Here is a 25398-nt window from a genome sequence, read left to right as displayed (position 1 = left end):
GAATCAGTGATTTTGTTTATCATAAACAAAATATTGTCTCACACTGAAAGGGTCAGCCGGGCAACATGCACAGCCCGGATTGTCAAAACAACTAAGATTTACAAAAACGATTACAAACAAAAACCATCAGTTGGACAATCTTACTGGAATCTGATTATCTCTACTGATAAATAATGCAACACTAATGACACATTTAAGTTTTGGAATGATTTTATTCACAAAGAATGTTTCTCTTTGGTATACATTTCTATGCTCTTGTCTTTTCAGAGTTTATATTGGAAATTAAAAATTGCTGCATGAAAGACACTAGCTCCACATTCCTATGCATATGATTTTATATGTACGAGAATCATTCCATAAAATATCCGTTTGATATCCTTTCAATGCATGACACTGTCTAGTGGTTTTTCTGCCACAATTACAAGGAAAACCTGGCTAAACTTGTGCTAAATCAAACACTTGAATCTTACATCGCTATTGATGTTAAGCAATTATTTAAAGGGCCATCCGGAACTGTTGGGTTTTATGACAGTCTTCCTTCCATACACACCATCGCTGCAAAATAATTTGAACATTCAATTAGATGATTATAATATTATTTGGCAATCCAAAGAGAACCTGAAAACATCAGACCACAATAAACAGAGACCCCAAAAAAAGCCAATTTTACTTTACAATGAAATTGAAAAAGTAGTTAGTTACATGTCAAATCATCTTTTGGCTGTCGACAAAAAATAAATAAAATCTAAATTTCGTAGCATTTTACCACCCCCCCCCCCTTTTTTAACTGAATTTGTTCAAGGTATGGTGGTTTTACCCCTTTTCAGATTTCAGTATGTCATGTTGTATATCTTTTATAAATTAGATGAATTTCTAGCAAGTTTCTACGATATTCTTTATCATTTGACAAAATACTATGCATCTGAATTAAATTGTTTACTATTTGAAAAAGCGCGCCTTCTTTTACTTTAATTTACTTCCCTTTATTTCACATAGCAACAAATATTAAAAACTGCCACATTTGACTGCATATCAATTTTTTTCCCCAAAAAAATACATGTCAAGCAGTATAATTAACTTTACAAATTGGGAGAAAATCAAGATGTTCCGACTATAGGTTAGTATTAAAAAAAAATAATGAAAGGTTGGCATGATTCCAGGTTTGAACCCTGAAGACACTTAAAACCGAAAATTCACTTATTTACCTATCATATGAAGATACGATGATGTGATAAACTTAACAATTAATAATTTACCTGGTGCATTATCATATTCACATTACGTTGACACGTCTCAGTTCGTCTGTGTTAGCTCATTTCAAGCTCGTAAACAATGTACACCATTTTCCGCTGTTCTTTACCGATTACCTCTAGTCAGAAGAGCCCACTGTTTACAGGGGCGATAATATTTTGTCACCGGTTCACGCACTGAGTGGGATTTCCAGTGACACTAGAACAATAGAAAAGTCACTCTTCTTATGAAAGAGATAGAAAAGGTCTACGAACAGGAGAGACAATTTACGCATAAAACCCGATATGCATAGGGATGAATATCTCTTAAAACACAAAACCATTATATAACTTTTATACAACCACTATAAATAAAGTATATGTTAAAGCTAAATGTGTTAATATATGATTTTTTTATTGCCAAACATGCTGTTAATTGAACAACCTATTGTTCAACATAGGGATGTGTAAAAAACTGCCAGATTTGACTGCATATTTTTCTTTTTTTTTGAAAAAAATATATATCAAACCTTAATAATGTAGCTTTCTGGGTATCCAATTTTTAACGTGTTCCGAAATGTAGCTTCGTCACAAGAATTTTTCAAAGTTGTGTCATTTTGTCTATATGAATGTCGGTAAATTCGTATGATCGAGCACACCGACAAGTATATCGTTGGGACAACTCGATATAATGTAATCAATATACGTGAAAGATTACCTAATGTGAAGTTTATCAAAATCATCATAACATAATTGATCAACACATTATGTTTGAACAACATGAGTCCTACAATATAAGATTTAAAGGTGCATATCATTTACATTCAACGTTTTTATTGGATTTTTTTACTACAATGTAACCTCGAGGTTCAACGTTGATAGTAAAAAAAAATCCCAGAAATTTTTTGAATGATATTGTAAATGATATGAACCTTCGAATTCTTATAACATCGGAATAGAAAATATGTGATCCGAATTAACCATGCACGTGTGCTACAGAAGATTATGAACTTTTATGATGTACAGGGGGTAAGGGTTTTTCTTAAACAATATTATGATCCCAAATTTGATGAATTTTGTTGGCAATACTTTAATATACACACTACATATAGCAAAGTATATATTAAATCTCAATGTATTAAAATTAGGAAAAATGTTTGACTCGGTAAAAAAAATCTCCCCCCTCCCCCCGTATTGCATGTAATGGTTTAAACCTAAAGGATTCGCACTAACTGCCTAAAAGGGGTCCGCTCCAGTCTTGAATCAGTGATTTTGTTTATCATAAACAAAATATTGTCTCACACTGAAAGGGTCAGCCGGGCAACATGCACAGCCCGGATTGTCAAAACAACTAAGATTTACAAAAACGATTACAAACAAAAACCATCAGTTGGACAATCTTACTGGAATCTGATTATCTCTACTGATAAATAATGCAACACTAATGACACATTTAAGTTTTGGAATGATTTTATTCACAAAGAATGTTTCTCTTTGGTATACATTTCTATGCTCTTGTCTTTTCAGAGTTTATATTGGAAATTAAAAATTGCTGCATGAAAGACACTAGCTCCACATTCCTATGCATATGATTTTATATGTACGAGAATCATTCCATAAAATATCCGTTTGATATCCTTTCAATGCATGACACTGTCTAGTGGTTTTTCTGCCACAATTACAAGGAAAACCTGGCTAAACTTGTGCTAAATCAAACACTTGAATCTTACATCGCTATTGATGTTAAGCAATTATTTAAAGGGCCATCCGGAACTGTTGGGTTTTATGACAGTCTTCCTTCCATACACACCATCGCTGCAAAATAATTTGAACATTCAATTAGATGATTATAATATTATTTGGCAATCCAAAGAGAACCTGAAAACATCAGACCACAATAAACAGAGACCCCAAAAAAAGCCAATTTTACTTTACAATGAAATTGAAAAAGTAGTTAGTTACATGTCAAATCATCTTTTGGCTGTCGACAAAAAATAAATAAAATCTAAATTTCGTAGCATTTTACCACCCCCCCCTTTTTTAACTGAATTTGTTCAAGGTATGGTGGTTTTACCCCTTTTCAGATTTCAGTATGTCATGTTGTATATCTTTTATAAATTAGATGAATTTCTAGCAAGTTTCTACGATATTCTTTATCATTTGACAAAATACTATGCATCTGAATTAAATTGTTTACTATTTGAAAAAGCGCGCCTTCTTTTACTTTAATTTACTTCCCTTTATTTCACATAGCAACAAATATTAAAAACTGCCACATTTGACTGCATATCAATTTTTTTTCCCAAAAAAAATATATGTCAAGCAGTATAATTAACTTTACAAATTGGGAGAAAATCAAGATGTTCCGACTATAGGTTAGTATTAAAAAAAAATAATGAAAGGTTGGCATGATTCCAGGTTTGAACCCTGAAGACACTTAAAACCGAAAATTCACTTATTTACCTATCATATGAAGATACGATGATGTGATAAACTTAACAATTAATAATTTACCTGGTGCATTATCATATTCACATTACGTTGACACGTCTCAGTTCGTCCTTGTTAGCTCATTTCAAGCTCGTAAACAATGTACACCATTTTCCGCTGTTCTTTACCGATTACCTCTAGTCAGAAGAGCCCACTGTTTACAGGGGCGATAATATTTTGTCACCGGTTCACGCACTGAGTGGGATTTCCAGTGACACTAGAACAATAGAAAAGTCACTCTTCTTATGAAAGAGATAGAAAAGGTCTACGAACAGGAGAGACAATTTACGCATAAAACCCGATATGCATAGGGATGAATATCTCTTAAAACACAAAACCATTATATAACTTTTATACAACCACTATAAATAAAGTATATGTTAAAGCTAAATGTGTTAATATATGATTTTTTTATTGCCAAACATGCTGTTAATTGAACAACCTATTGTTCAACATAGGGGTGTGTAAAAAACTGCCAGATTTGACTGCATATTTTTCTTTTTTTTTGAAAAAAATATATATCAAACCTTAATAATGTAGTTTTCTGGGTATCCAATTTTTAACGTGTTCCGAAATGTAGTTTCGTCACAAGAATTTTTCAAAGTTGTGTCATTTTGTCTATATGAATGTCGGTAAATTCGTATGATCGAGCACACCGACAAGTATATCGTTGGGACAACTCGATATAATGTAATCAATATACGTGAAAGATTACCTAATGTGAAGTTTATCAAAATCATCATAACATAATTGATCAACACATTATGTTTGAACAACATGAGTCCTACAATATAAGATTTAAAGGTGCATATCATTTACATTCAACGTTTTTATTGGATTTTTTTACTACAATGTAACCTCGAGGTTCAACGTTGATAGTAAAAAAAAATCCCAGAAATTTTTTGAATGATATTGTAAATGATATGAACCTTCGAATTCTTATAACATCGGAATAGAAAATATGTGATCCGAATTAACCATGCACGTGTGCTACAGAAGATTATGAACTTTTATGATGTACAGGGGGTAAGGGTTTTTCTTAAACAATATTATGATCCCAAATTTGATGAATTTTGTTGGCAATACTTTAATATACACACTACATATAGCAAAGTATATATTAAATCTCAATGTATTATAATTAGGAAAAATGTTTGACTCGGTAAAAAAAATCTCCCCCCTCCCCCCGTATTGCATGTAATGGTTTAAACCTAAAGGATTCGCACTAACTGCCTAAAAGGGGTCCGCTCCAGTCTTGAATCAGTGATTTTGTTTATCATAAACAAAATATTGTCTCACACTGAAAGGGTCAGCCGGGCAACATGCACAGCCCGGATTGTCAAAACAACTAAGATTTACAAAAACGATTACAAACAAAAACCATCAGTTGGACAATCTTACTGGAATCTGATTATCTCTACTGATAAATAATGCAACACTAATGACACATTTAAGTTTTATAATGATTTTATTCACAAAGAATGTTTCTCTTTGGTATACATGTCTATGCTCTTGTCTTTTCAGAGTTTATATTGGAAATTAAAAATTGCTGCATGAAAGACACTAGCTCCACATTCCTATGCATATGATTTTATATGTACGAGAATCATTCCATAAAATATCCGTTTGATATCCTTTCAATGCATGACACTGTCTAGTGGTTTTTCTGCCACAATTACAAGGAAAACCTGGCTAAACTTGTGCTAAATCAAACACTTGAATCTTACATCGCTATTGATGTTAAGCAATTATTTAAAGGGCCATCCGGAACTGTTGGGTTTTATGACAGTCTTCCTTCCATACACACCATCGCTGCAAAATAATTTGAACATTCAATTAGATGATTATAATATTATTTGGCAATCCAAAGAGAACCTGAAAACATCAGACCAAAATAAACAGAGACCCCAAAAAAAGCCAATTTTACTTTACAATGAAATTGAAAAAGTAGTTAGTTACATGTCAAATCATTTTTTGGCTGTCGACAAAAAATAAATAAAATCTAAATTTCGTAGCATTTTACCACCCCCCCTTTTTTAACTGAATTTGTTCAAGGTATGGTGGTTTTACCCCTTTTCAGATTTCAGTATGTCATGTTGTATATCTTTTATAAATTAGATGAATTTCTAGCAAGTTTCTACGATATTCTTTATCATTTGACAAAATACTATGCATCTGAATTAAATTGTTTACTATTTGAAAAAGCGCGCCTTCTTTTACTTTAATTTACTTCCCTTTATTTCACATAGCAACAAATATTAAAAACTGCCACATTTGACTGCATATCAATTTTTTTTCCCAAAAAAAATACATGTCAAGCAGTATAATTAACTTTACAAATTGGGAGAAAATCAAGATGTTCCGACTATAGGTTAGTATTAAAAAAAAATAATGAAAGGTTGGCATGATTCCAGGTTTGAACCCTGAAGACACTTAAAACCGAAAATTCACTTATTTACCTATCATATGAAGATACGATGATGTGATAAACTTAACAATTAATAATTTACCTGGTGCATTATCATATTCACATTACGTTGACACGTCTCAGTTCGTCTGTGTTAGCTCATTTCAAGCTCGTAAACAATGTACACCATTTTCCGCTGTTCTTTACCGATTACCTCTAGTCAGAAGAGCCCACTGTTTACAGGGGCGATAATATTTTGTCACCGGTTCACGCACTGCTTTATATATCGTATTTCAATTCATATATATATATATGTTTTGGTATTCAGGTGACGTCCAAACATTAATTAAAACAAGGAATTTCTGGTAAAAATAGTTAGGGAAACCCGCTAGTTTATCCTCCGAAACTAAACAAATAAATAAAGATAAAAATTTCAAATAGTGTTTTGATTTATTTTTCTTATATGAAGTTAAAAATTTGTTAATTAACACCAAAAATGACGAATTCAGAAATACGGGATAAAGTTTCACAGTCGAAAAATAAATTTTCTATTTCATTATTCAGTTTTCAACTTGAATACTGAAATATAAACTATTTCATTATTCATTATTCATAACTTAACATTGAATAGTGAATAATGAAAAATGAGTAATGGACGCGGTCAAACAACCACAAAGCAAGCAAGCCAACCAAAGCTTTAAACTACAAGCATTTGGAAAATATCTTAAATTACAAGAATCCAAGGATATATTTTGAATAGAGTTTATTATTTCATGTTTAAATGGTCCGGGGTATAACCGCCGAACAGATAATTCCGGACGCTAATCGCAAAGCGATATTGGAGATAGACCGTCCTAATATTTCCACCAAAGACTAATTGTCGTACTGTTCTTAAGTATTAGATGTTTATGAAAACAAAGTTTACTGCCCCTGACAGCTTTATATATTATGTATATTAAGTGAACACCATGTGACTATTTTAAATAGACAGGTCGACCTCGAAATACTGGATTTCTAAAAAATCTAAGTTGCAATCAGGCGCTGCCGATGAGTGGGTTTCTCTACCTCCAGTAAGTTCTGTTTCACGCAAAACAAATACAAAATTCAGGTTGTTTTAATCTTCAATATGAAATGTTAGAAATGTCAAATAGTTTTAGTAGCTAACAAAAAATAAATAAAAGATAGATGTTTCAATAGAAACAGTTAATTTTGTTATCGGTGTTTACTAACGAACGGTACAGACCTTTGACAAAAACACGCAACGAACGTACTGATTTTTTTTTTTTGACAAACGGTACGCAACGCACAACATCCGGAAGCAACAATACGTTGGTTATACCCGTGTGTATTTAAGTAAGCATCTACGACTAGCTTGCATTTCAACTTGTAAATATCATCAATATTTCAGTCCTTAAAAGAATATTTTCAGTTGTTTCATGTCGAATTATCATATAAAACAACAATGAAAATTCATCGCACCTCCAAATATTCAACATCAGAAATGATCGCGCATTTATAGTAAATATTAATCGCATTTAGTAATCAATATTATGGATTCAGCTTCTTTAATTACACTTTTTTGGACTTTAATCCTGTTATTAATCATTAAAAAGTTATATTCTAATGAAATTGTGTTAAAACATACTTTCAAATCAATTATATTGTATTTTTAAAAAGTAAACAAACGCAGTTTTTCTCATTATCCTTTATTCTACAAAAGATATACTCGCATACGACAGTGAAAATGAACTATCTGGATTCACACTTTATACACACTAAGTTAATTGAAAGCAATGGTGGATAGTTGTGAATAGAAAAGTGTATTTATACAGCTACTATTTGAATATACATTTTAAAGCTCGACTTTTTTATTTATTACTTGGGAATGTACATCATTTTTTTCCATAACCTTTTTGCAAATCCCAGTTTCTACAAACCGGATGTCTAATGCAAATTGAACAAATCAATCGCAGTATAAATTTCAGCACTCAGTTTGCTTTACAATTCGGATGCATTGATTTTATCTATCATATCTTCATATTTTGCTTCCTCGGGATGCTTTCAATTATTCTCAACTCTCGTTACTGAAGCTGTCTTTGCTCATGGTAGATATTGTATAGACATTTCCATATGAATAGAAACCCTGTGGCATGCATCTTATAAGAAGGTTTCGTATATTTTTCCTGAGAGTAACACACTAGCTTCATTTGGACCTCTTATATAGCGACTTATTAAAGACTCATAAAACATCTCAAATTTTAAGAATTTCCTGATTTTACTTAAATCAATCCAAATATTCTACAAAAAACTTGGTTTTGATGAATATCTTATTTTCAGAAGTTTTAGGAATACCTGAACATACTCTCAAAAGAACCAATTTATATAAAAAGATGTTTATTCCTGTCTATAATAATATTCAAGATAGCAAAAACTGCAAAATGTCCTTAAATTTACTAATTCAGGGGCAGCAACCCAACAACGGGTTGTACGATTTGTCTGAAAATTTCAGGGCAGATAGATCTTGACCTAATAGTTTATTTTACCCCCATGTCAGATTTGCTCTAAATGCTTTGATTTTAGAGTTATAAGCCAAAATCTACATTTTATCCCTATGTTCTATTTTTAGCCATGGCGGCCATCTTGGTTGGTTGGCAGGGTCACGCCACACATTTTTTAAACAAGATACCCCAAATGATGATTGTGGTCAAGTTTGGATTTATTTGGTCCAGTAGCTTCAGAGAAGATTTTTGTAAAAGGTTACTAAGATTTACGAAAAATGGTTAAAATTGACTATAAAGGGCAATAACTCCTAAAGGGGTCAACTGACCATTTCGGTCATGTTGACTTATTTGTTAAATCTTACTTTGCTGAACATTATTGCTGTTTACAGTTTATCTCTATCTATAATAATATTCAAGATAATAACCAAAAACAGTAAAATTTCCTTAAAATTACCAATTTAGGGGCAGCAACCCAAAAACGGGTTGTACGATTTGTCTGAAAATTTCAGGGTAGATAGATCTTCACCTGATAAACAATTTTTACCACATGTCAGATTTGCTCCAAATGCTTTGGTTTTTGAGTTATAAGCCAAAAACTGCATTTTACCCCTATGTTCTATTTTTAACCATGGCGGCCATCTTGGTTGGTTGGCCGGATCACCGGACACATTTATTAAACTAGATACCCCAATGATGATTGTGGCCAAGTTTGGATTAATTTGGCCCAGTAGTTTCAGAGAAGATTCTCGTAAAAGTTCACGACGACGGACGACGGACACCGGACGCTAAGTGATGGGAAAAACTCACTTGGCCCTTCGGGCCAGGTGAGCTAAAAAAGGAATTACATAGTGTACGCCAGACACGAGTTAAGGCTACAGTGAATCATCAGTGACGCTCCAATAAAAAAGTTAAAAAGGCAAATAAAGTACGAAGTTAAGTAATCTATTCCTTGGGTAGAAAATCCTTAGCATTTCGAAAATGTCAAAGTGACTCAAAAAAGAAAACAAAAGGAAAACAGCTAGAGGTCAGAATACCGTGAGTAATTATGACCGTGCTTGAAAGTCACATGCCAAGCTCTAACTGCCGTATCATGAATGTAGAAAAGAAAAGCAAAAATTCGGTTTCAAGAGTAAAATTAATATTTATGCATGCACATGGTACATGAATTAGGATGTCAAACTACCTACCTCAAGTGTTTTGACTCCGAATTCGTTGACATTTTATCCGGAATTTTTGTGAACGTAAACCGATATTGTGCGTGTGAACGGGGTGATGTATAATGTGAATGAGTCAAGACGTGTAGGATAGCTGTTCAACATAATTAATACAATTTTCAAAATCGTACCATAGTATAAATTTTTAAATGCTATAAAGTTGCACTATTAAAACAAACAAACAAAAACTTAAAATTTTATGATTTACATACTAGGCGAGTGACATTTTCAGAAAAGAAGCTTAGTTAGTGACTTTAATGCACCCACCTAACACACAGCTGAATTTTTTATATGTTATAGTATGATATCTGAACTTCCTTTTTTGGTCGGTCGTAAAAAAATCGTACGGTGCCATTTTTGTAAAAATTGAATTAAAATCGAGAAATAATTCCAAATTGAAAAATGAGCAACAGTGTTGAAGCGAGAAAAATTAACATGTAGCGTCATTTTCTGTTGTCACAATGCAAAATTTATGTACGTTTAACATGTCAATGTATAAAAAAAAACTTTTCAAAAATAAAAGAATTGATTTTTTGCGAGAAAAAAAAAAAGATTTTTGTAACAATTTTAGATTTTTTTTTATAAAAATGGTGCCAATTTTCATTTTTTTTCATTTCTTAGATATTTTCGGCTTGAAACCCAAATAAAGGATGTTCGTATAATTCAAAAGTTCATTACTTGTTTAATACATATCGTTATCACTGTATTATTCTGGATTTTATACATTTTTACACACTGTATGTTGACATGCTATGAATACTTTAATATATGGGGATATCTATTCATTCAGTTGACAATTTTGAATTCTTTGTAGATATTTGAAATACAATAAATGTTCTACCTCAGGGATTATTATTACCTAATTTAAAGCCGTATTTTTTATAGGATAATGTGTTTTTAAATATTCTTCAAAGTTTTACTTGGTTCGAGCGTCACCGATGAGTCTTATGTCGACGAAACGCGTGTCTAATGTAAACAATCGATCATATGCCTGATATCTTTCAAATTGATTTGTTATTCATTATGGATGTCGTTAGTTGCTATTATGATTTTTGCTTTTGTTTGTAGTTTTGAGCATGAATCAAGCTTTTGGGTATCTAATTAAAATTGTTTTAGAACCTTTATAGCTTATTATACAGTGTTATCTCTTGCATCTTGTCAAGGCCATACGATAAGCTATAGTTGTTTACATCAAAGCATTTAGTCTCTGGTATACAGAGATCATAGTGTACTTATAATCATACGTATCAAAGGTACCGGGCTTATAATGTGATATCATCAGGCTTCTTATTCTAAATACGGATTAACAATTTAAGAGGCGTAATGTCAGAGGGTCAACGATGACCTGACACTTCGTTGTATTCTAGACATAAAACACCTGTGTGCTGTTTACGAGTTCTTTAACCTGTGGGAATTATGGTTGGCGATGCACCATGTTTATTGTGCATGTATAGTTTCTTTTATTAAATATATGTACCTTTACCAGCAGTTCATGCTCTTGCAGGTTCTATAGCTCATCATCTATCTTTGTTCCTAGGAAAACTCTCTTTTAACGCTTTCGAAATCACCAATAGATGGCGTGTCTATCATAAATTAAACAAAATTCATATTGGCACGCAGATCGGCGCTACAAGAAAACTCTAAGGTGTCCGAAACCAAAAATAAGTAGGCATAAGTCTAATCAAGACGATTTGAGCAAGCTACATAATATCAGACTTCAAACCAATACGATTGCCATCGTGTCACGCCTACCACCAAGTGCATCATCATTCAAGCTACATGTTCTGAAAGCTGGCAAACAAAGACATGGCGTCATAACAAACAAATACGGCAGTAGGTTTACCCAAGTATGAGTACGGATGACAAAATAGGTCTTAATACTTCATACTTTCTTCAGGATTTGATAAATTTGTTCTTCTGAAGGAAAAATATATGCATTAGGGAACTTGTACATGTACTGAAATCATTGTAAGCATCTGTTACATATAATTGTATTAGTAACAGCGAAGTATCAGGAATTGTTCCAGTAAAGCAAAAGCCTCACAGGCTCAGTTTTAAAATATGAATTTCGACTGTCTTATATTGTTAAAAAATCACAAATAGAAAATAGCATTATTTGTTATAAATAAGATTTATTTTGTTTCTTTTAAATAAATAGATTATTTAGAGAAACTCCTCCAGAATGACAAAAAAACTATATAGGTTTAGCCGAACTATATCCCGCAAATTCATATTAGTTGATAAATATCTATATACATATATATATCTAAGTTTTGAATTAAAGCTTGCATTTTTAACTGCAAACGTTTTGACTGCACAAACGTGAGTGAAAAAAAATGCAGTCGTAATAAAAAAACACGTTAAGAAATTACAGTGTTTGTAAAGTATATAATCCCAAATGTCAAAATAAAGGTCACCGTGGGACCTAACTTTAGTTTGTAAATCACCGCATTCTAATTTTGCATCTGGGGTCAATTTCACAACAAATCTTACGACTAAAGCTGGTCGTAAGTCATGAATAGATCAGTTTACCTACGATTAATCTTGTCTTTAAGTTTTTTTGTGAAAACGACTTCTGTATCTGAAGTTTAGTAAGCCTTAGTTTTGCTGTCGCGGACAGGATTCCATTATGATTGGATCCATATCATAGTGACCTGATTTTAGTTTATGACCATCCCCTATTATATGATGTATATGCATACTTAGTTTGGAAAACCCAGGTTCAACGGTTCAAAAGATATGAACCGGACACAAACCAGACAAGAACGAATCAAACAATGTTTGAAAACTTGACGGCTCAAATGTCAACGCCAATGTCAAAATGAACTGATTTAATTTATGAAGAACCACTTGCCATCCCATAATACATCTCTGAACTAAGTGTGTTTAACATCAGTTCTATAGTTCAAGGCAATGCATTTTGTATTTGAAATCATTGGTTTTTGTATGAACTGTATATCTGTATACATGTATAAGTTACCTGATGTAATTCGACACGGGCCGCAAACAAGTGGGGACTGACGGACGGACAGACTTAAAATGTGATTTATATATCCTCTTCAACTTTGCTTGTGGTTGTATTAAACATGTAAGAAAGTGATTTCCGATCTTGACACGGTTTGTAGGTTGTTAACAAACAGGAGACTATTGTCACTGTTGATGTGACAAAGACGTCTACTTTTTACTCTCTTTATTGCGTTGTTTTTTCTCCCTTTTACTCGTCCAACTTACAAATATTTCATCATGTTTTTTTTTATTTTGCATGGCACACAATCAATTATAGTAAATATTAACACATTTAAGGTCAAATATTTGTTATTATACGTCGTTTTTGTAGAAAGTACCGTTTTACCTATAGCAGAGTGAAAACGTCAAAATGACGTCAATTATCGTCAAACCATGAACGATATGCAACTTAAAATCAGAGAGACGTTATCATAGTATCGTGTAAAGTAAAATTTGAATTAACTATATTACCGGCTGCTTCAAATAAGACAATAATACTACAAAAGTGTTATTCTTTCAATTTTTTTATGAATGACCTTTGACCCCAATTTCAAAAAAAAATTGCACCATATTTCACTTTTACAACCGGAAAAAATGGAATCTACACATTTTTTTCTTTCGAATGATATATAATATAGCTGTGTGTTAGAAAGGTGCATTAAAAATATTTTTTAGGTCTGAATGTCACTCGCCTATACATCCTTGTAAGTGATTTTTTTCCGAAAATTCAGAATATAATATCAATAAACACAAACGTCAAATATTTACGGATGGACATTTTATTTATCAAAATCAATCACTTTTCTAACTCTAACATTCCACTTTATGTATATATTGCTATACAAATTATAAGCAGAGACTTATAATTATAAAAAAAGAAGATGTGGTGTGATTGATAAGACAACTATTCACAAGAGACCAAAAGACACAAAAATTAACAACTTAGTCTATATAAATCTATACTAAAACAGTATAAAATAATTAACATTATGATAGTAATATAATTTTGTTATGATTATTGTAAAATATTAATTATGTTTTTTTGTGGGATTCAAGGATTTAAAATCCTTGTGAATAGAAACCATGCAAGTAAACATTTTGTTCATTCACGTTTGAAATTTAGATATTTAGCTAATGTTGGGTACGCATCCCTGCTCATTTGTGCTATATCTTTATTCTCATAAAGCCAATGCATTACATCGGTACAGAGATAACAAATACAACAATAAATATTTACAATATGTACAAAACAAGCGAGAGAGGTTACAAAAGTTACAAGCCAGGAGTACAAACACAAGTATTTATATTTTTTATAAAAGAACAGAGCTTCTTCAGAACTGATTTTTGTCTTCTATTTGACATAAGTTCAGAGAATTTAACTGTATTTGGTCGTTTTGTAAAATATGCAGTTAAAAACTCTCTTCGTTTTTGATGAAAAAAATTGCATTCAAATATATAATGATATTCGTCACCTATCTGTCGATTGTTACATAGACTGCAAAAGCGGATTTCTCTGATCACGTTTTGCCATCTTCCTGTTTCAATCGGTAACTTAGTATTAGTCGTTCGAAATCGACAAAAAACAATAGCGTCTTTGAAGTTCAAAATATTAAAATATTCCTCGAATTCCAAGTTTTTCTTAAAAGATTTGTAGTTTATACCTTTTGGCGAATTTTGAATGAGGGAATTCCAGTTCTGAAGATATTGATCTAGCAATCTCTGCTTTAAAACAGTTTTCAACCATTCTTTATTAACAAAATTTTGTGTTTCCCATATGTATGAGAAATCACAATCTTGAAATATTTTTTGTACAAACAAGATCCATTTTATCTGGTTATTATGGTGATCGTTCATATGACGAGAAAGTTGATATAATATGAAGGAAAACTTTGCTTGATTCCCGGATATCAAATCCAGAATAGTAATGTTCGAACTTTAATATCTATTTTGATCGGATGACGACCTAGTTCCCCGTAAACCATATAATTTGGCGTTGAGGATTTCCAAGTTAAAAGAATTTTACAAAATTTTAAATGAATCTGTTCCAGAATATCATTATTACTAAAGCCCCATACTTCGCACCCATACAATAGGATGGGCTTGATCATTTTGTCAAAAAGATGAAACTGACATTTTACAGATAGCTGATACATCCTTCCCATTTTCAGGACTTCGTACATGGCTTTTAATGCCTTATAGGATAAGTATTTTTTAGTCATATTAAAATTTCCTATTTTGGTAAAAACAATATCCAAATAGTTAAACTTTTTTACTATCTCAATGTTTATGTCATTATAAGTAAATTGGAGATTTTTTGGCAAACGTCCCAAACCAAACACTGGGGTTTTAGTTTTGTCAACGTTTACTTTCAGTTTCCAAACCTTGCAAAAGTCATGAAAGGCATTGAGTTGCATCTGAAGATCCTGTGCTGTTTCGGCCAACAGCACCGTGTCATCTGCGTATAATATGATATAAAACTTTAGATATATTTCTAATTCCCTTTCAAGGTCTTCTGATATGGATTTAAGTCCAGTAATATTATTACTGACTAAGAAATCTTCTAATTCGAAAAATCGTTTAACAATAAAGAAAATAGGAAAGGTGATAAGTTTTCTCCTTGTCGTACGCCGTTGTCACAAGCAAAGTATTTTACAATTAAAAACCAATTGTTCAGAGAACCATTGATGGTCTTTCCACCAGTAATGATTTTTTTTGGATATGAAAATACTAAAATTTGGTTTTAAATATCAATTTCAGCGTCAAATGACAACTTATTGTACGCTGATTCCAAAAATATAAGGTTTCTATACAAAAAGATATAAATAAGGGAGATAATTTTCTACTTCCGGTACTGTCTTATAGTTCACTTAACGCTGATTCCAAAAATATATGGTTTTACATACTTTTACAATAATTTATTAAAAAAAATAGCTACTTCCGGTTTACAAAAGGTCACTTCCGGTTACCTTTTTCAACGTCATATTGTTTGCAACCTTATGCAAAAAGTCTAATCGCTTTAACATGAATACATATGAGGTAAAAACAAAGGTCAAAATCTAGAACGTTAAATTAACATATGACCTTGAGCTCAATTTCAAGGTCATAAACCAAGGACCTCAAATCAAAAGACTCTAGGTCTTTACTTTATATTGTTAATGAGTTATATTACCATACAATTGATATTAGATATAAAAGGGGGAAAAACTCGCATCAAATGTTTACGTACCCTTTCGACTAAAATTTATGTGTAACTACATGTTGCGACTAACTATTGTGTGAAAATATTTCTGAAAATTAGAGATAAAAAGCCAAAATCCAAATTTTGAACATGACCTTGACCTTTGACCTTGACCTCATTTTCATTTTTTTGAACCAAGGACCTCAAATCAAAAGACCCTAGACCTCTATCACTTATGGTTTTCCAGTTAGAAATACATTTCACTTATATCAAACAAAAAAGGGGAAATAACTCTCATATGGAGTCTCCGGATAGCTTCGGTCAAAATTGATCAAATCATCCTGAGGATATAACGAGCAATTTGGTAAAATAAATTTGTCGGTTTCTTATGCGGTTGCGAATATTAAGCGATAACAAGAAAAACAGTGTTCGGGGAGATAACTCTTACATTGAAAAGATTTTGGTTACGCGGTGTCACTTACGAAAGCGTAATAACTGTTCGATATCATATACCATATATCTAAGCGACATCTTGCGAAACAAAAAAACTGCGAAGGAAAGAAAATAAGGCGGAAGAAAAAAAAATAATAATCAGAAGAAAACCAATAGGTCTTTCCACGGAAAAGTGGAAAGACCTAATTATTATATGATATACGAGATTTAATATCACAGTACATATTAAATGTAACCTTATACATCTTACCATTTATATTATTTAATAACATTAAATAAAACAAACCATCTCGCCATACAGTGTCAAAAGCCTTCTCAAAATCTATAAAGGCACAATATAATTTCTTTTTCTTACATTTCAATAATTCAAAAAAAAAGAATACAAGGTAAACATATTATCTGTAGTAGAATATTTTTGACGAAAACCACTTTGATTTTCTTGTATTATGATAAACTCTTCTGAAAAATCATTTAGTCTTTTATTCAAAACTGCAATAAACAATTTTCCCAGACAGCTAATTGGTCTATCACTTTTTGGATCTTTGGAGTTTTTATAAATTGGTTTAATTGTACCTATAAACCAGCTATGTGGAATAAAACCTTTATCAAAGATAATATTAAAAAATTTCTCATAAATGCATAGAAACTCATTTGATGTGGATTTTATGTATTCGTTTATAATTTTGTCTTCACCACAAGCTTTGTCATTTTTCAGTTTTTTGATAGAATGGAGAATTTCATCTTTTGAAAAAGGCGAATTTATATGTTCATTCAGCTGTTCACATTGCATGGGACTGATCCCTGGAAGTTTCACATTTTGGTCATCTTCCGGTGCAGCGTTTAAATTTTTTAAAGAATCGTGTAATTTTCCGATGTCAATATCGGGTTGTTTCTTTCTTTCATTCTGATTTAAAATTTTCAAATATTCTTTCGGATTTTTGCCACGCAAATTTTGAATTTTATCCGAAAGATCTTTTTTAAAGTTTCTAAATTTGTTATCGAGAATGTGTTTATAAGCTTTTTCGGTATTTAGCATGTCTGAAATGATTTTTAGAATGATTTTTGGACTTAAAACGTCTTTTTAATTTCCTGTAATTTTGACATGCAAGTTTACATTCCTCATCAAACCAGGGTTTATTCTTATTTCCAAAATCTCCCCTTTTCTTATTCTGTTTCACAGTACTAGTACCAAAAGTTGTTTGCCCAGACTTGTTAAAAATATTACACAGATCATCCATAAGTGAATTAATCATGTTCTTATTCACTACAGTCAAATCAGTATTTGTAAGTTTGTATACTAATTCTGCTATTTTTTCTACATCAATATTATTTTGAAAAACATTTATCTTTTCAGAATTCCATCTATTTATCTTCGTAAATGTATTATTTTTACTAAAATAATCAACATTTTCTGCACGGTCAATTGCCAAGTTTTTATCACAAAAAAAAGTAATAGAGAGTGGGTTATGAACATCTGATAATAACTAACTTGAATCTAAAACTTCAAAGTCCTTAAACGTTTTCAAAAGTTCAGTACTGCTTATACAATAATCTACTACACTGGCATTATGACAAGTAAATCGCCCGATATTTTGATCCTTTCCCAGTCTTCCATTTAGTATAAAAACCCCGTTGCCTTTGCAAAAATTTAACAGCATATTGCCATATCTATTTTTACCTTTATGCATACTTTCCCGCTCCATGGGAATAGAGAGAGCTTCTAGAGCATTAATAAGATTTTCGATAAAGTCAGACAAGTTATTATCACCATGTTCATCTTCATTTATAAGTACAATATCATCATCACAACCTGTCCTGGCATTAAAGTCCCCTAAGAGGGATATATTATTTGAAATGTTCGAAAAGCGTGGTGATACCCTCGGGGAAATAAATCTCCACCAGCAGTGGCATCGACCCAGTGGTTGTAAATAAACTCATCATAGATACCAGGACTAAATTTTGTACATACGCCAGACGCGCGTTTCGTCTACAAAAGACTCATCAGTGACGCTCGAATCCAAAAAAAGTTAAAAAGGCCAAATAGAGTACGAAGTTGAAGAGCATTGAGGACCAATGTTCCTAAAAGTTTTGCCAAATCCAGCTAAGGTATTCTATGCCTGAGGTAGAAAAGCCTTAGTATTTCAAAAATTCTAAATTTTGTAAACAGTTAATTTATAAATATAACCATATCAATGATAATTCATGTCAGTACAAAAAACGTGACTACTGGGCTGGTGATACCCTCGGGGAAATAAATCTCCACCAGCAGTGGCATCGACCCAGTGGTTGTAAATAAACTCATCATAGATACCAGGACTAGATTTTGTACCTACACCAGACGCGCGTTTCGTCTACAAAAGACTCATCAGTGACGCTCGAATCCAAAAAAGTTAAAAAGGCCAAATAGAGTACGAAGTTGAAGATAAAATTGAGAATGGAAATGGGGAATGTGCCAAACAGAACATTGAGGACCAATATTCCTAAAAGTTTTGCCAAATCCAGCTAAGGTATTCTATGCCTGAGGTAGAAAAGCCTTAGTATTTCAAAAATTCTAAATTTTGTAAACAGTTAATTCATAAATATAACCATACCAATGATAATTCATGTCAGCACAACATGCACAAAAAGTGCTTGCTACTGGGCTGGTGATACCCTCGGGGAAATAAATTTCCACCAGCGGTTGCATCGACCCAGTAAAATATCGTTTTCTTAAATTTCTTCATGCTTTCCGACATTTTCCATGCAGTAATTAAGATACAAAACATATTAAATGATAAACGTCCAGAAATAATAAGTTTGTTCATAGATATTATATATCAATAAACTATTCCCAGGTTTATTGTCATAATGCACAAAAGCACGCTGTATTAAATACTATATATATACACAACGCGTACAGGGACCGTCTCAAAGCATGAATTATATAATTGCTATATCATAATACTGATATTTAATAAACATTCACATGATAATAAAACATAATTATTATAATTATGTTTTGTCAAGAGGCAGATAGGTTCTAACATATATATGATTTTTTTTACTGCAACCTAGTCTTTATTGTTTTACTTTCCAATCTACAAATAAATTTGATTGTTGAAATATACAATGTCACGTGGTAGCCTATCCATAGAGGGACCGTATCAAAGACAAAGATAACTACTAGCCTGGGATCCTGGCTCACTACTCGGCAGTAGACCTATCGACGAAGTATTATATTGGGTCAGGATGCCAGGCTAGGATAACAACCTGACGTGTATATAAATGACCAAAAATTTTCGAGACGTTCCGAGAATCAACTTTCCGAGGATATCGAATGGGCCTTAGACACTCTCAAAACTCACCAATATATAACAACAAAAACCTCAGGGGGTTCACGCAAAAAACCTGAAGCTTCGCCTGCTTGCACTTTTTTTTAATTTATCAAATTTCGAGATGAAGAATTTCATTACTCAGGGCATACATCATTTTTTAACTTTAAGCCAAAAGAAAACTTTAAGAAGAATTTTTTTTCCAAGAATCGTTGTTTAAATTCAACAATGGAGAAAGTCAGATTGAAACATTTCATTCTTTTTTTGTTCATAGAAAATAAAGAGATGTAGAATGATTGTCAATGAGCAAATATTCATCAAAGTTTAAATGAAGTGGGTTTAAGCAATTTTAGGAAACTATAATACCATAAGGTATTTGTTTACCTTAACTATTGTGTCTGTATTTATATTGTATGTTTCTCTGTAAACTTGTATCTAGTTTTTAGAGAATAAAGTATCTATTCATTTCTTAATTTGGCGTATAAATATTCGCATTCGCTTAAATCAGTAATTCGGTTTTCACACATATATATCCAGATTTGGCGCCTTTTCTCTTGTCGAGAAAAACTTACTGATCAGATCGACACGTATACTGACCTTGGTAATATGAGTGAACCTGAACCGGAATCGCCTATTCGAATTCAACGCAGTGAAGAACGTGAAGGGTCTACTCGATTTTCACCTGAGGATGCCTTATCGCTGTTCACCCAGAGCCTTGATTTGACATTGAGAAAGCACAAAGAAGAGCTATTCAAGGAGATTGACACAAGAATTGGTGCTAAAGAAGCTGAAAGTGTACCTCCGGTTAAACAGACTCCTAAATTCAGGTACGACGGTAATGAAAAACAATTTAATTTTAACGGAGAACGTTTAACAGAACTTGAAAAGACCCTAAAACTCATAGAGAAAGACTCTCCGGCTTTAGCCATTCAATATCTAGCAAAGAGCATAAAGGCTCTAAAGGAAAGAAATAAGCTTCTTCGCATAGCCGACAAGTACGGGTGGGACGTAGTAGACGAATATATAGACGACCCTATTACAGAGGGGACCGACGACGCAACTATGTTAAGACAAGCCGATTACCGGGCCAAAGCTAAAAGACGTGACAAAATAAGGACCCGTCCTGCTCCTTATATTCCAGAACCAGAGAGTTCCCAAATTCCTCAAGATGAGCCTTTTCGTAACACTTCATCAGCATCTACAAGAGAAGTATCTAGAAACTACAAATACCCGGCTGCACAAGGATCACAAACCCGCACAGGACCTCGCACCGGTATCTACAACCAGAATGAGTACTTCACCAGTTCACCACCAACAGACAGGTGTTATTACTGCAATGGCGAGGGTCACTGGGCCTACCACTGCCCAAAGAGACGTAGGTTCCAACCAGCCGAGACCAGTGGTTCTTCAGCGGCAAAGTGATGAAACAGTTAAGTACAATTTATCTCCTTTTATAAGTCACGATCAAGATTTTGAATTTGAGTGCTCCTCAGCCAGCTCGTTTGGAGTAGATAATTTACGGAGAAATTTAGACTTTAGGAAAAATACTTTAAATGCTAATAATTTTGTTCTTAATGTTGTCGAATTTGGATACCTGATACCTTTTTACAAATTGCTTCCGTCAGCTTTTTTAAAGAACAACACTTCAGCTATAAAATACACATCTTGAGTTGTTGAGTTGTCAATTATAGAATTATTGTCAACAGGTGTGATTAGTGAGGTGAAAGATCACATTCCTTTTATCGTTAATCCGTTATCGGTGTCAGTTAACAACTCAGGTAAAAAGCGATTGATTTTGGACTTGAGGCACGTTAATAAGTTTAATGAAAAAAGGAAATTTAAATACAAAGGTGTAACCGAGGCTTTGCAATTTGTATCAAATCCAGGATTTCTGATAAAATTTGATTTAAAGTGTGGTTATCATCATATTAATATACACGAAGATTAGGTTTTTGTTGGGTTTTCCCAACCGGCACTCGGTATTTCGTTTTTAGATGTTTACCGTTTGGTTTATCTACAGCTGGTCACGTGTTTTCTAAAGTGTTGAGGCCACTAGTTAAGCACTGGAGATCACACGGTTATCGTATGATCATATATTTAGATGACGGTTGGGGGATTGAGTCCTCTTTTGAGGATTGTGTGAAGCTTTCTAAGGTCGTAAAGCATGATTTATTGTCAGCAGGTTTTTTCCTGAATCATGGAAAAAGTATTTAGGACCCCACAAAAGTTTTAATTTGGCTTGGGTTCCGTTGGCATTTGGACACTTTTAATTTGGAGATACCTGAAGATAAGATTAAGCGTTTCAAAGCTACTATAGACGATATTTTTAGCAATATCAATAATGTAACCGCTAGACAATTAGCAAGAGTTACTGGCAAGATTATTTCTTTCATTCCCAGTTTTGGAAACATTTTCAGAATAATGTCCAGGAATATGCTCATTCTTATCGCCGCTAGCGATTATTGGAATTTTCATATTCAGTTAACCGACGAAGCAATTGTTGAATTAAATTTTTGGAAGAATAATTGCACTTCACTTCCCAGGAAATCTCTCTTACCCGTTTCATTTCTGCCAGATACAATTGTCTTTACTGATGCAAGCGGCTTCGCTTGTGCGGGGTTTGCTGTTCAAACGTCAAATAAAATTGTACATAAAATGTGGACTCCCGACGAGGCGAAGAAAAGCTCTATATACAGAGAACTTTCATCAGTATTTATAACCCTATTTTCCTTATTGCCCGATTTTCAAAATCGTTTGGTGAAAATTTATACAGACAATCAAAATGTAGTTAAAATTGTGCGGGCTGGGAGCATGAGATCAGAATTACAAGAAATCGCTTTGAAAATTTTTAATCTGTGCATTCGCAATTGCATATCCCTTGAAGTAGAATGGGTTCCCCGGGAACTTAACACCACTGCAGATTTTTACAGTAAAATGTTTGATTTTAATGACTGGTACGTGAATGATGTGTATATCAAGTATTTTAATTCTTTATGGGGTCCGTTCGATTGTGATATTTTTGCCGACTATAACAATCACAAATTACCTAATTTCTTTTCGGCGTATTGGTGTCCAGATACAAGTGGTGTTGAAGCACTCGGGTTTTCGTGGAATACTTATAACTGTTGGTTAGTTCCTCCTGTTCACCTTGTAGGTAGAGCATTAAATCATATGTTAATTTGTAAAGGAAAGGGTACTATCGTTGTTCCGAAATGGACTTCGTCATGTTTTTGGCCTATATTGTGGTCATCATCAAACAACCAATACAAATCTTTTGTAAAGGATTTTGTAGAGTATGTTAAACCATCTGGATTTTTTTGTCAAGGTTCGGATAAAAACAGTATTTTCATTAATTCTCCATTAACTTTCAACGTTATCGTATTAAAGATCGATTGTAGTTAAATCCGTAAGTATATCACTTAATATACATTTATATATTCATTTATTTTTTATTATTTATTTTTTTTATTATTTTTGTTGTTGTCGGTGTTATACTAGTAGTTTGAGACAATAATTACTTTGCGACACGCACTTGTTTGAGCATACTTAGAATTGGAGTTGCATTTAATATGCATTTTTTAAGAGACGAAATCGTTTATACCGTTTTTTGCACTTAAGTCCCGTTTGGGCAAAACCTTGGTTTATTTAGTATATTCTATTTTATTTCAGATATAAGTCCCGATTGGGCCCTCTCGTATGCATATATGAGTCCCGTCTTGGGCATTATTTTGATTTATTTTGTATTTGTTCTTTAATGAAGAGATAAGCCCCGTTTGGGCCCTCTAACATTTTAACACAAGTCCCGTTTGGGCATTGCATTGTTTTATTTTGGAGAGATAAGTCCCGATTGGGTATTTAGCAGGCATACACCGAAGTCTCGTTTGAGCATTATTACGTTTTATTTTGTTCGTTTCGATTCGACAGAGATAAGTCCCGCTTGGGCCTCTAGCACGCATCACATATGTCCCGATCGGGCGTCAAGTTATTTTAGCATGTATTGTTAAATTTTACAAAGAAGATAATCCCGTTTTGGTACTCCCAAAATACCATTTAGTTTTAATGTTGTTCTATTTTATCTTAACACATTTAGTCTGTTAGTATATTGAAAAATCAAAATTGAGAGTAATCTTTTACATTTATATAGTGCTTCGCAAAATGATTTTTTAAATCAAATTAATTTCATTTAAATTTATTTTTCAGTTTAAATTCAAACATCAAATTGGGAATCCTTAAAGCATTTTTCTAATCCTGACTTGAAAGCTCTAACAGTTTCTTTATGTTCAGTAGTAACTGCTTCAAAAAGCGAAAATACTTTGAAAAAATATAAAGGATATTTCAAAAGATTCAAATTCTGGTGCTTAAAGTACAATCTACCGTTTTTGCCTACCACTGTTTGTACAGTTGCTATTTATCTTAACTATTTGATTCAATCTGGAGTTTCCACTGCCGTTTTAAACGCAGCGTACTATTCAATTAAGTGGGAACATGATCTGAATTTATATGACAGTATATTAAATGACAAATTACTAGACATGGTATTAGAAGGTGGTATAAGATTGTTATCTAAACCTTTGAAAAGGAAAGAACCCATCACCCCTACGATTTTGAAGAATGTTATTGCAAAATTCGACAAAAATGACAATTTGCCAGGGTTGAGAATCTTTGATATGATGTTGATAGGGTTTTCCGGGTTTTTAAGATACGATGAGTTGGCACACATCCGATCTTCTGATTTAACGTTCAACGATTCCCATCAACAATTAAACATTCAAAAAAGTAAGACTGATAGATATCGACAGGGTAACACTATTTTGATTTCTAGAACTGGTACAGACCTTTGTCCAGTTTCTATGCTACAGAAATATTTTCGCGTTGCAAGTTTGCCAGTTGGAAGTGACGAATACATCTTTAGAGCTCTGTCATGCTTCAAATCTATTGATAAGCATAAACTAGCTTGCAAGAATAGGCCTCTATCTTACACTCGAACTAGAGAAATTATTTTAAATGCGCTTTCCGAAATAGGCTTAAATAGTTCCTTATTTGGCTTACATAGTTTAAGGAGCGGTGGTGCTACAGCAGCTGCTAGTAATTCTGTTCCCGACAGGCTTTTGAATGCTCACGGTAGATGGAAGACAGACAAAGCCAAAGATGGTTACATAAAAGAAAATTTAGAAAATAGACTTAAAATTTCTCAACATTTGGGATTATAATTATGTAATTGGAACATCCAGGCTTCCATCCTTTGTTTTTGTCGATCAGTACAATTTCTCATCCCAAATTGCTTTTTGTTTTATTTATGCATTATTAAGACAATTTTTATGTTCGTATGAGTATAGCGAAGAAGAATATAAATTCATTTCTTAATTTGGCGTATAAATATTCGCATTCGCTTAAATCAGTAATTCGGTTTTCACACATATATATCCAGATTTCGCGCCTTTTCTCTTGTCGAGAAAAACTTACTGATCAGATCGACACGTATATTTTGCATTCATGATATGTAATTGCAGTTATCTCTTTTTCTGATTTAACATTTTTATATTTGTAGATTTCCTACCATTTTTCGGAGATCCAGAGACCATGATTTACATGACCAGAGTTGTCACAAT

General features: G+C 32.8%; 3 long non-coding RNA genes across 3 annotated transcripts; all 3 read right to left on the bottom strand.

The window, feature by feature from the left end:
* Positions 1–317: 317 nt before the first annotated feature.
* Positions 318–1436, bottom strand: LOC143063806 (uncharacterized). The gene is made up of 2 exons (XR_012975104.1): positions 1257–1436; positions 318–555 (listed from the first exon to the last, which is right to left on the bottom strand). It is a non-coding gene; the product is annotated as an uncharacterized LOC143063806 (long non-coding RNA).
* A 1370-nt stretch (positions 1437–2806) lies between these two features.
* LOC143063805 (uncharacterized) lies at positions 2807–3930 on the bottom strand. Its single transcript, XR_012975103.1, has 2 exons — positions 3744–3930; positions 2807–3044 (listed from the first exon to the last, which is right to left on the bottom strand). It is a non-coding gene; the product is annotated as an uncharacterized LOC143063805 (long non-coding RNA).
* A 1363-nt stretch (positions 3931–5293) lies between these two features.
* LOC143062286 (uncharacterized) lies at positions 5294–6405 on the bottom strand. Its single transcript, XR_012974661.1, has 2 exons — positions 6230–6405; positions 5294–5531 (listed from the first exon to the last, which is right to left on the bottom strand). It is a non-coding gene; the product is annotated as an uncharacterized LOC143062286 (long non-coding RNA).
* Between the last annotated feature and the right edge of the window lie 18993 nt (positions 6406–25398).

Source organism: Mytilus galloprovincialis, chromosome 2, assembly GCF_965363235.1.
Source record: "Mytilus galloprovincialis chromosome 2, xbMytGall1.hap1.1, whole genome shotgun sequence".
Taxonomy (NCBI): domain Eukaryota; kingdom Metazoa; phylum Mollusca; class Bivalvia; order Mytilida; family Mytilidae; genus Mytilus; species Mytilus galloprovincialis.
Note: the sequence above shows the minus strand (reverse complement) of the source record. Positions and strands in the feature narration are given on the sequence as shown.